This window comes from Oncorhynchus nerka, linkage group LG15 (assembly GCF_034236695.1).
Source record: "Oncorhynchus nerka isolate Pitt River linkage group LG15, Oner_Uvic_2.0, whole genome shotgun sequence".
NCBI lineage: Eukaryota > Metazoa > Chordata > Actinopteri > Salmoniformes > Salmonidae > Oncorhynchus > Oncorhynchus nerka.
This window is the reverse complement of record NC_088410.1, coordinates 20,257,276-20,269,010: the sequence shown is the minus strand read 5'-3', so window position 1 is coordinate 20,269,010 and position 11,735 is coordinate 20,257,276. Positions and strand designations below refer to the sequence as shown.

At 48.5% G+C, this 11,735-nt stretch overlaps 1 protein-coding gene across 1 annotated transcript in view; it reads left to right on the top strand.

The window, feature by feature from the left end:
- gnav1 (guanine nucleotide binding protein (G protein) alpha v1) overlaps positions 1-11,735 on the top strand; it is a 61,540-nt gene that overhangs the window by 5,395 nt on the left and 44,410 nt on the right.

Genomic DNA, 11,735 nt, shown 5'->3' with positions numbered 1-11,735 from the left:
CTCTCCTTCCCTCCCTCTCTCCTCTCCTTCCCTCCCTCTCTCCTCTCGTTCCCTCCCTCTCTCCTCTCCTTCCCCCTCTCTCCTCTCCTTCCTTTCCCTCCCCTCTCTCCTCTCCTTCCCTCCCTCTCTCCTCTCCTTCCCTCCCTCTCTCCTCTCCTTCCCTCCCTCTCTCCTCTCCTTCCCTCCCTCTCTCCTCTCCTTCCCCCTCTCTCCTCCCTTCCTTCCCCCTCTCCTCTCCTCTCCCTTCCCCCTCTCTCCTCTCCTTCCTTTCCCTCCCCTCTCTCCTCTCCTTCCCTCCCTCTCCCTCTCCTTCCCTCCCTCCCTCTCTCCTCCCCCCTCCCTCCCTCTCTCCTCTCCCTTCCCTCCCTCTCTCCTCTCCTTCCCTCCTTCCCTCCCCTCTCTCCTCTCCTTCCCTCCCTCTCTCCTCTCCTTCCCTCCCTCTCCCTCTCCTTCCCCCCTCTCCTCTCCTCCTTCCTTTCCTTCCTCCCCTCCCTCTCTCCTCCTCCTTCCCTCCCCTCTCTCTCCCTTCCCTCCCTCTCTCCTCTCCTTCCCTCTCTCTCTCCTCTCCTTCCCTCCCTCTCTCCCTCCCTCTTCCCTCCCTCCTCTCTCCTCTCCTTCCCTCCCTCTCTCCTCTCCTTCCCTCCCTCTCTCTCCCTTCCCTCTCTCTCTCTCTCTCCTTCCCCCTCTCTCCTCTCCTTTCCCTCCCTCTCTCCTCTCCTTCCCTCCCTCTCTCCTCTCCTTCCCTCCCTCTCTCCTCTCCTCTCCTTCCCCCCTCTCTCCTCTCCTTCCTTTCTCTCCCCCCTCTCCTCTCCTTCCCTCACTCTGACTTCTCTATAATGTAGCAACATAATGAACAGGTGTTGAGAGGAAAGACCTCTTTTAAAGGGTGAGCATTTTGATGGCTACCAGTTTACTAACAGGTGTGCAGCAGCAAGAATGTTCAATTATGAGAGGAATTTGGTTTGAGTTATTAGTGCGTCATACACGTTTGTGTGTGTAAATATTATTTTCTAGACTTGGAGTATTCTTGCTCTGAATCGGTCCTTGGCAGCTGTCTGCTGTCATGTTACACCGGAACACACACACACACACACACACACACACACACACACCGGATAGACTCTGATATGCCAGATGAAGGTCCTGGGTGGTGATATGTGAAGGTTATGGCCTTTCCCTCCTCTTTCTCATAAAAGTCAGATTATCCAAGACTCACTGCCCCATCAGTCCCCCTTTCATCTAAAGACACACGTTTGGTGACTTTAACACCATGGTAACTTTAACACCATGGTAACTTTAACACCATGGTAACTTTAACACCATGGTAACTTTAACACTCTCTTCCAATGGAATAAATCACACGCTGCCTCACTGCCCTATCTATATGCCTTTCCCTTCCCTGAACCAACAAAAACAGAGACACACCCTGCTTTCTCTCCTACGTACACTCACACACTCACACTCACTCACACTCACACTCACTCACACTCACTCACTCACTCACTCACTCACTCACTCACTCACTCACTCACTCACTCACTCACTCACTCACTCACCCCGCCTTCCCCTGTCCTGTCCCGACTATGCCCTGTACAGCAGATCTCTGCTCTAGGCCTGCTGCAGACTGGTAGAGACTCTTTGATTAACCACATTCTGTAGCAGGAAGCATCCCAAATGGCACCCTATTCCCTACATAGTGTACTACTTTAGACCAGAGCCCAAATGGCACCCTATTCCCTATATAGTGTACTACTTTAGACCAGATCCCAAATGGCACCCTATTCCCTACATAGTGTACTACTTTAGACCAGAGCCCATAGGGCACCCTATTCCCTATATAGTGTACTACTTTAGACCAGAGCCCATAGGGCACCCTATTCCCTATATAGTGTACTACTTTAGACCAGAGCCCAAATGGCACCCTATTCCCTATATAGTGTACTACTTTAGACCAGAGCCCAAATGGCACCCTATTCCCTACATAGTGTACTACTTTAGACCAGAGCCCAAATGGCACCCTATTCCCTATATAGTGTACTACTTTAGACCAGATCCCAAATGGCACCCTATTCCCTACATAGTGTACTACTTTAGACCAGAGCCCAAATGGCACCCTATTCCCTATATAGTGTACTACTTTAGACCAGAGCCCATAGGGCACCCTATTCCCTATATAGTGTACTACTTTAGACCAGAGCCCATAGGGCACCCTATTCCCTATATAGTGTACTACTTTAGACCAGAGCCCAAATGGCACCCTATTCCCTATATAGTGTACTACTTTAGACCAGAGCCCAAATGGCACCCTATTCCCTATATAGTGCACTACTTTAGACCAGAGCCCATAGGGCACCCTATTCCCTATATAGTGCACTACTTTAGACCAGAGCCTATAGGGCTATATAGGAAATAGTGTCATTTGGGACCCACTCCTTTCTCTGTCCCACCGTTGGCATGTGTTGTAGCACTGTGACAAGATAGACCGATGTGGATGGGTGCGTGCTCTCTCTGCGGTCTCCTGAAGTCCACGATCGGCTGCTTCGTTTTGTTGACGTTGAGGGAGAGGTTAATTCCCTGGCACCACTAAATGTGGTTGTTGGCGCTTTCAGTTTTGTGTGGATGTTGCCATCTATCCAGGGTTTTTGGTTTGGATAAACTCTGATCCTCACAGTGGGAACAGCATCGTCTATGCACTTCCCTGATGAACTCAGTCACTGAGTTAGTGTATACGTCGATGCTATTCTCAGAGGCAACACGGAACATATCGCTGTCCACATGACCAAAACAATCCTGAAGAATAGATTCTGATTGGTCAGACCAATGTTAAACAGTCCTTATCACGGGTACTTCCTGTTTAAGTTTCTGCCTATAGGAGGGGAGGAACAGAATGTTGGCATGATCTGATTTGCCGAGGGCCTTGTAGCTGTCCCGGAAGGGGGAGTAGCAATGGTCAGAGTTCTCAATGAGCGAATAGCGCAGGAGATGTTGATTAAACTTCCGTAAATAAATGCGGCCTCAGGATATGCGGTTTCCAGTTTACACAAAGTCCAGTGTATTTTCTTGAAAGCCGTCAGTGTCTGCCTGAGGGGGAATATACACGGCCGTGACGATGACCGAAGAGAATTCTCTCAGGAGGTAATGCCACCGGTATTTGATGGAGAGGTAGTTCAAATCGGGAGAACAAAAGGACTTCCTGTACGTTACCTTAATCACACCATGAGTAGTTAATTGTGAAACATACACCTCCCCATTTCTTTTTGCCGGAGAGTTCTTTCTGTCCGTCCGTGATGTACGGAGAACCCCGCTTGCTGTATGGACATATGCGGAGAGAGCCATAATTCCGCGAAAGAGAGTTAAGTTTTTGTCCTTGATGTCTCGAATGAGATCCTCGCCCTGAGCTTGTCTACTTTATTGTCCAGGGACTAAACATTAGTGAGTAATATACTCGGAAGTGGTGGGTGGTAATGCATGCCTCCTGAGTCCTGTAGGGAATAATACAAGAAACGTTCTGTGGAAATAATGTAAGAAATACCACACAAAAAACAATACTGCAAAGTTGGTTCGGAACTAGGAACAAGGCGACCATGTCTGTTGGTGCCATCTTGAACTCCAGTGGAGATGGTGAGAATCTTCCACGGCGTGCACATCACTGACAACCCTCTCTCCTTCCTTCCTTCCCTCCCCCTCTCTCCTCACATCACTGACAACCCTCTCTCCTTCCTTCCTTCCCTCCCCCTCTCTCCTCACATCACTGACAACCCTCTCTCCTTCCTTCCTTCCCTCCCCCTCTCTCCTCACATCACTGACAACCCTCTCTCCTTCCTTCCTTCCCTCCCCTCTCCCTCCTCTCCTTCCTTCCTTCCCTCCCCCTCTCTCCTTCCTTCCTTCCTTCCCCTCCCCCTCTCTCCTTCCTTCCTTCCTTCCCTCCACCTCTCTCCTCACATCACTGACAACCTGAAATGGTCCATCCATTGAAGAAGGCGCAACAGCGAGGCTGAAGAAATTCGGCTTGGCCCCTAAGACCCACCCCCCACGAACTTCTACAGATGCACCATTGAGAGCTTTCTGTTGGGCTGTATCATTGCCTGGTACGACAATTGCACCGTTTGCAACCGCAGGGCTCTCCAGAGTTAGAGGTCGACCGATTAATCAGAATGGCCGATTAATTAGGGCCGATTTCAAGTTTTCATAACAATCGGAAATCTGTCATTTTGGACACTGATTTTGCTGATTTTAAAATTAAAATAATAATAATAATATGTTTTTTTTACACATTTTATTTCATCTTTATTTAACCAGGCAAGTCCGTTAAGAACAAATTCTTATTTTCAATGACGGCCTGGGAACTGTGGGTTAACTGCCTTGTTCAGGGGCAAAACGACAGATTTTTACCTTGTCAGCTCGGGGATTAGATCTTGCAACTTTACGGTTAACGAGTCCAACGCTCTAACCACCTGCCTCACGAGGAGCCCGCCTGTTACGTGAATGCAGTAAGAAGCCAAGTTAAGTTGCAAGCTAGCATTAAACTTAATCAATCATAATCACAAGTTATAACTTTCACATGGTGTGGATGATATTACTAGTTTATCTAGCGTGTCCTGCGTTGCATATAATCGATGCAGTGCGCATTCGTGAAAAAGGACTGTCGTTGCTCCAACGTGTACCTAACCATAAACACCAATGCATTTCCTAAAATCAATACACAGAAGTATATATTTTTAAACCTGCATATTTAGCTAAAAGAAATCCAGGTTAGCAGGCAATACTAACCAGGTGAAATTGTGTCATTTCTCTTGCGTTCATTGCACGCAGAGTCAGGGTATATGCAACAGTTTGGGCCGCCTGGCTCATTGCGACCTAATTTGCCAGAATTGTACGTAATTATGACATAACATTGAAGGTTGTGCAATGTAACAGGAATATTTAGACTGAGGGATGCCACCCGTTAGATAAAATACGGAACGGTCCCGTATTTCACTGAAACAATAAACGTCTTGTTTTCGAGATGATAGTTTCTGGATTCGACCATATTAATGACCATAGGCTCATATTTCTGTGTGTTATTATGTTTAAGTCTATGATTTGATAGAGCAGTCTGACAGAGCGGTGGTCGGCACCAGCAGGCTCAAAAGCATTCATTCAAACAGCACTTTTGTGCGATTTGCCAGCAGCTCTGCTGTTTATGACTTCAAGCCTATCAGCTCCCGAGATTAGGCTGGTGTAACGATGTGATGTGAAATGGCTAGCTAGTTAGCGGGGTGCGCGCTAATAGCGTTTCAAACGTCACTCGCTCTGAGACTTGGAGTAGTTGTTCCCCTAGCTCTGCATGGGTAACGCTGCTTCGAGGGTGGCTGTTGTCATTGTGTTCCTGGTTCGAGCCCAGGTAGGAGCGAGGAGAGAGACCGAAGCTATACTGTTACACTGGCAATACTAAAGTGCCTATAAGGACATTCAATAGTCAATGGTATATGAAATACAAATGGTATAGAGAGAAATAGTCCTATAATTCCTACACTGCTCAAAAAAATAAAGGGAACACTTAAACAACACAATGTAACTCCAAGTCAATCACACTTCTGTGAAAACAAACTGTCCACTTAGGAAGAAACACTGATTGACAATAAATTTCACATGCTGTTGTGCAAATGGAATAGGCAAAAGGTGGAAATGATGGGCAATTAGCAAGACACCCCCTATAAAGGAGTGGTTCTGCAGGTGGTGACCACAGACCACTTCTCAGTTCCTATGCTTCCTGGCTGATGTTTTGGTCACTTTTGAATGCTGGCGGTGCTTTCACTCTAGTGGTAGCATGAGACGGAGTCTACAACCCACACAAGTGGCTCAGGTAGTGCAGCTCATCCAGGATGGCACACCAATGCGAGCTGTGGCAAGAAGGTTTGCTGTGTCTGTCAGCGTAGTGTCCAGAGCATAGAGGCGCTACCAGGAGACAGGCCAGTACACCAGGAGACGTGGAGGAGGCCGTAGGAGGGCAACAACCCAGCAGCAGGACCGCTACCTTCGCCTTTGTGCAAGGAGGAGCAGGAGGAGCACTGCCAGAGCCCTGCAAAATGACCTCCAGCAGGCCACAAATGTGCATGTGTCTGCTCAAACGGTCAGAAACAGACTCCATGAGGGCCCGATGTCCACAGGTGGAGGTTGTGCTTACAGCCCAACACCGTGCAGGACGTTTGGCATTTGCCAGAGAACACCAAGATTGGCAAATTCGCCACTGGCACCCTGTGTTCTTCACAGGTGAAAGCAGGTTCACACTGAGCACATGTGACAGACGTGACAGTCTGGAGATGCCGTGGAGAACGTTCTTCTGCCTACAACTTTCTCCAGCATGACCGGTTTGGCGGTGGGTCAGTCATGGTGTGGGGTGGCATTTCTTTGGGGGGCTGCACAGCCCTCCATGTGCTCGGTCTGATCCTCAGACCCCTTGTGAGACCATATGCTGGTGCGGTTGGCCCTGGTTTCCTCCTAATGCAAGACAATACTAGACCTCATGTGGCTGGAGTGTGTCAGCAGTTCCTGCAAGAGGAAGGCATTGATGCTATGGACTGGCCCGCCCGTTCCCCAGACCTGAATCCAATTGAGCACATCTGGGACATCATGTCTCGCTTTAGTCCAGGTCTGGGAGGAGATCCCTCAGGAGACCATCCGCCGCCTCATCAGGAGCATGCCCAGGTGTTGTATGGAGATCATACAGGCACGTGGAGGCCACACACACTACTGAGCCTCATTTTGACTTGTTTTAAGGACATTACATCAAAGTTGGATCAGCCTGTAGTGTGGTTTTCCACTTTAATTTTGAGTGTGACTCCAAATCCAGACCTCCATGGGTTGATACATTTGATTTCCATTGATCATTTTTGTGTGATTTTGTTGTCGGCACATTCAACTATGTAAAGAAAAAAAGTATTTCATAAGAATATTTCATTCATTCAGATCTAGGATGTGTTATTTTAGTGTTCCCTTTATTTTTTTGAGCAGTGTATAATAACTACAACCTAAAACTTCTGGGATTATTGAAGACTCATGTTAAAAGGAACCACCAGCTTTCACATGTTCTGAGCAAGGAACTGAAACGTTAGCTTTCTTACATAGCACATATTGCACTTTTACGTTCTTCTCCAACACTTTGTTTTTGCATTATTAAAATCAAATTGAACATGTTTCATTATTTATTTGAGGCTATATTGATTTTATTGATATATTAAGTTAAAATAAGTGTTCATTCAGTATTGTAATTGTCATTATTACAAATACATTTTAAAAATCGGCCGATTCAATCGGTATTGGCTTTTTTTTTGTGTCCTCCAATAATCGGTATCGGCGTTGAAAAATCATAATCGGTCGACCTCTACTCCAGAGGGTGGTGTGGTCAACGCATCACCGGGGGCACACTGCCTGCCCTCCAAACTGGGTCCTGAGTCCATATTTTAGTTTTTGCCCAAGTGATACACAGCTGATTCAAATAATCAAAGCTTGATGATGAGATGGTTATTTGAATCAGCTGTGGAGTGCCAGGGCAAAAAGAAAACATGCACCCGGGGGGAGTGGTGGGAGTTTGGGAGACCCTGGTCTACAGCACCCCGGAGACCCTGGTCTACAACACCCCGGAGACCCTGGTCTACAGCACCCCGGAGACCCTGGTCTACAGCACCCCGGAGACCCTGGTCTACAGCACCCCGGAGACCCTGGTCTACAGCACCCCGGGAGACCCTGGTCTACAGCACCCCGGGAGACCCTGGTCTACAGCACCCCGGGAGACCCTGGTCTACAGCACCCCGGGAGACCCTGGTCTACAGCACCCCGGGAGACCCTGGTCTACAGCACCCCGGGAGACCCTGGTCTACAGCACCCCGGGAGACCCTGGTCTACAGCACCCCCTGGTCTACAGCACCCCGGGAGACCCTGGTCTACAGCACCCCGGGAGACCCTGGTCTACAGCACCCCGGGAGACCCTGGTCTACAGCACCCCGGGAGACCCTGGTCTACAGCACCCCGGGAGACCCTGGTCTACAGCACCCCGGGAGACCCTGGTCTACAGCACCCCGGGAGACCCTGGTCTACAGCACCCCCCTGGTCTACAGCACCCCGAGACCCTGGTCTACAGCACCCGGGAGACCCTGGTCTACAGCACCCGGGAGACCCTGGTCTACAGCACCCGGGAGACCCTGGTCTACAGCACCCCGGGAGACCCTGGTCTACAGCACCCGGGAGACCCTGGTCTACAGCACCCGAGACCCTGGTCTACAGCACCCCGGGAGACCCTGGTCTACAGCACCCCGGGAGACCCTGGTCTACAGCACCCCGGGAGACCCTGGTCTACAGCACCCCGTGTCACAGGAAGGCCAAGAAGATCATCAAGGACCTCAGCCACACGAGGGGAGTGGTGGAGACCCAGTTTGGGAGACCCTGGTATACAGCACCCCGGAGACCCTGGTCTACAGCACCCCGTGTCACAGGAAGGCCAAGAAGATCATCAAGGACCTCAGCCACACGAGGGGAGTGGTGGAGACCCAGTTTGGGAGACCCTGGTCTACAGCACCCCACAGGAAGGCCAAGAAGATCATCAAGGACCTCAGCCACACGAGCCACAACCTGTTCACCCCGCTACCATCTAGAAAGCGAAGACAGTACAGGTGCATCAAAGCTGGGTCCAAGAGACTGATAAACAGCTTCTATCTCCAGGCCATCAGACTGTTAAATAGTCATCACTAACCGACCTCCGCCCAGTACCCTGCCCTGAACTTAGTCACTGTTACTATCCGGCTACCACCCGGTTACTCTACCCTGCACCTTAGAGACTGCCGCCCTATGTACATAGTCATTGAACACTGGTCACTTTAATAATGTTTACATCCTGTATATATTGTATTCTAGTCAAGGCTCATCCATATATAACTACTGCTGTACACACCTTTTCTATCATATACATAGACACTGAATGTACAAAACATTAGGAACACTTGCTCTATCCATGACAGACAGGTGAATCCAGGTTAAAACTATGGTCCCTTATTGATGTCACCTGTTAACTCCACTTCAATCAGTGTAGATGAAGGGGAGGAGACAGGTTAAAGATGAAGGGGAGGAGACAGGTTAAAGATGAAGGGGAGGAGACAGGTTAAAGATGAAGGGGAGGAGACAGGTTAAAGATGAAGGGGAGGAGACAGGTTAAAGATGAAGGGGAGGAGACAGGTTAAAGATGAAGGGGAGGAGTCAGGTTAAAGATGAAGGGGAGGAGACAGGTTAAAGATGAAGGGGAGGAGTCAGGTTAAAGATGAAGGGGAGGAGTCAGGTTAAAGAAGGATTTTTAAGCCTTGAGACAATTTAGACATGGATTGTATATTTGTGTGATTCAATATGTGAATGGGCAAGACAACATATTTAAGTGCCTTTGAACAGGGTATGGTAGTAGGTGCCAGGCGCACCGGTTTGAGTATGTCAAGGATTTCAATGCTGCTGGGTGTTTCATGCTCAACAGTTTCCCGTGTGTATCAAGAATGGTCACTACTCAAAGGACATCCAGCCAACTTGACACAACTGTGGAAAGCATTGGAGTCAACATGGGCCAGCATCCCTGAGGAACGCTTTCAACACCTTGTAGTCCATGACCCGATGAATTGAGACTGTTCTGAGGGCCAAAGGAGGTGCAACTCAATATTAGGAAGGTGTTCCTAATGTTTTGTACACTCAGTGTATTTCTATATTCCGGACTCTGACATTGCTCGTTCTGATACTTCTTAATTCCTTTATTTAAATGTTTTGGATTAGTGTGTATAGTTTTGTATTGTTAGGTATTACTGCACTGTTGCAGATTTTCGCTGCACCTGCATTAGCATCTGCAAAATATGTGTACGCAACCAATAAAATGTTATTTGATTTGACATAGAGAGACATAAAGAAGGCCCTTCCTCTGTCTCATCCCTCCTTTATTTGCCTCAGATCCCAGGCCTGGGGCTGTGGAGTGGTTTTATTCAGCAGAGAGAGATGTTTCTCTCATTCCACCAGCTATGTCAACAAGGAGGGGGCACTCAGAACTCTGGGGGATGTCATTTTATTGTCTGAGGATTCCAATTCCAATTCTAGAACAGTGTAGAGAATTCCGTTGAGCAGAAAAGCTCTCAGCTTTAACACAACACTGCAGTAGTTAATGATTGAACGCCAGATCTCAGCCAGTTCAGCTGCATTCCACATATTGTTTTTGTAACATTGTCCAGAAATACTATATCAAGAAGAGACCATATCAAGAAGAGAATGTTGAAGCCTCACTTCCAGGCAGTACATAGTAACCTCTCGCTACCACAACAATACAAACATACCCCCAGCCCTAAAAAGAAAGGAAGTTGGACAACCATTATGTGACACCCCTGCAATCTGTCCCTCCAAGTCCCTTGGCATGCTAGTAGGTGGTTTTGTATGTCTGTGTCCTTCGTGATCACAGGGTTGTTTTCGTGGTCGGGATGTGGCAGTTTGAACCTGCTCATCCATACAATATGAATGTACAGCTGAACAACCAGTTTGTGGTCCAGACGTCGTCCTTTGGGACCATTATTATACCAGTGTACCGATTCACTTGTAGTTCTACATGATCCTGTCTGATAACGCCCTGGGTACGTTTTCATTCATGGACCTGCACATACCGCCCCAATAAACAATGTACACACAACTGTCATACATACATTCTATTGGGCCTGCTCTGTAAGGTGTGGTTGAATGAGGGGTTTGGTGGAAACTCACACACACACACACACACTACCTTGGGATTAGTCCTTAACCTGTCTAGACCTGAGGCTGCTGTAGCAGTTAGGAGTAGTGAAGACTGAGGCTGCTGTAGGAGTAGTGAAGACTGGGGCTGCTGTAGGAGTAGTGAAGACTGAGGCTGCTGTAGGAGTAGTGAAGACTGAGGCTGCTGTAGGAGTAGTGATTACTGAGGCTGCTGTAGGAGTAGTGAAGACTGAGGCTGCTGTAGGAGTAGTGAAGTCTGGGGCTGCTGTAGGGGTAGTGAAGACTGAGGCTGCTGTAGGAGTAGTGAAGACTGAGGCTGCTGTAGGAGTAGTGAAGACTGAGGCTGCTGTAGCAGTTATGAGTAGTGAAGACTGCGGCTGCTGTAGCAGTTATGAGTAGTGAAGACTGGGGCTGCTGTAGGAGTAGTGAAGACTGAGGCTGCTGTAGGAGTAGTGAAGACTGAGGCTGCTGTAGCAGTTATGAGTAGTGAAGACTGAGGCTGCTGTAGGAGTAGTGAAGACTGAGGCTGCTGTAGGAGTAGTGAAGACTGAGGCTGCTGCAGGAGTAGTGAAGACTGAGGCTGCGTCCCAATGGCTCCCTATTCCGTCTATAGTGCACTATGGGCCCAGGTCAGAAGTAGTGCACTATATAGGGAGTAGGGTGCCATTTGGGATGCAAACTGAGGCCCTGAGTCTTTTCTGACGTGTTGTTTTTTTCCCTCTGCAGTCTTCATTGTTCTCTCACTTTCCCCTCCTTTTTCTCTCCCTCCTTTTCTCTGGCTCACCCTCCTTACTCTCTCTCTATCGTGTGTGTGTGTGTTTCCGTATCTCGCCTCGGGGTGAGTAGTGACTGGAGCATTAACTATACTGACGGCATAGCAGACAATAGCTGCAGAGGTGAATGGGGGTATCTGGAATTGTATCCCCCTTCCTACACACATATAGACTATACACAGGGGTGACGGAGCCCTCAGACATTGAGATCAGATTACTTTACAA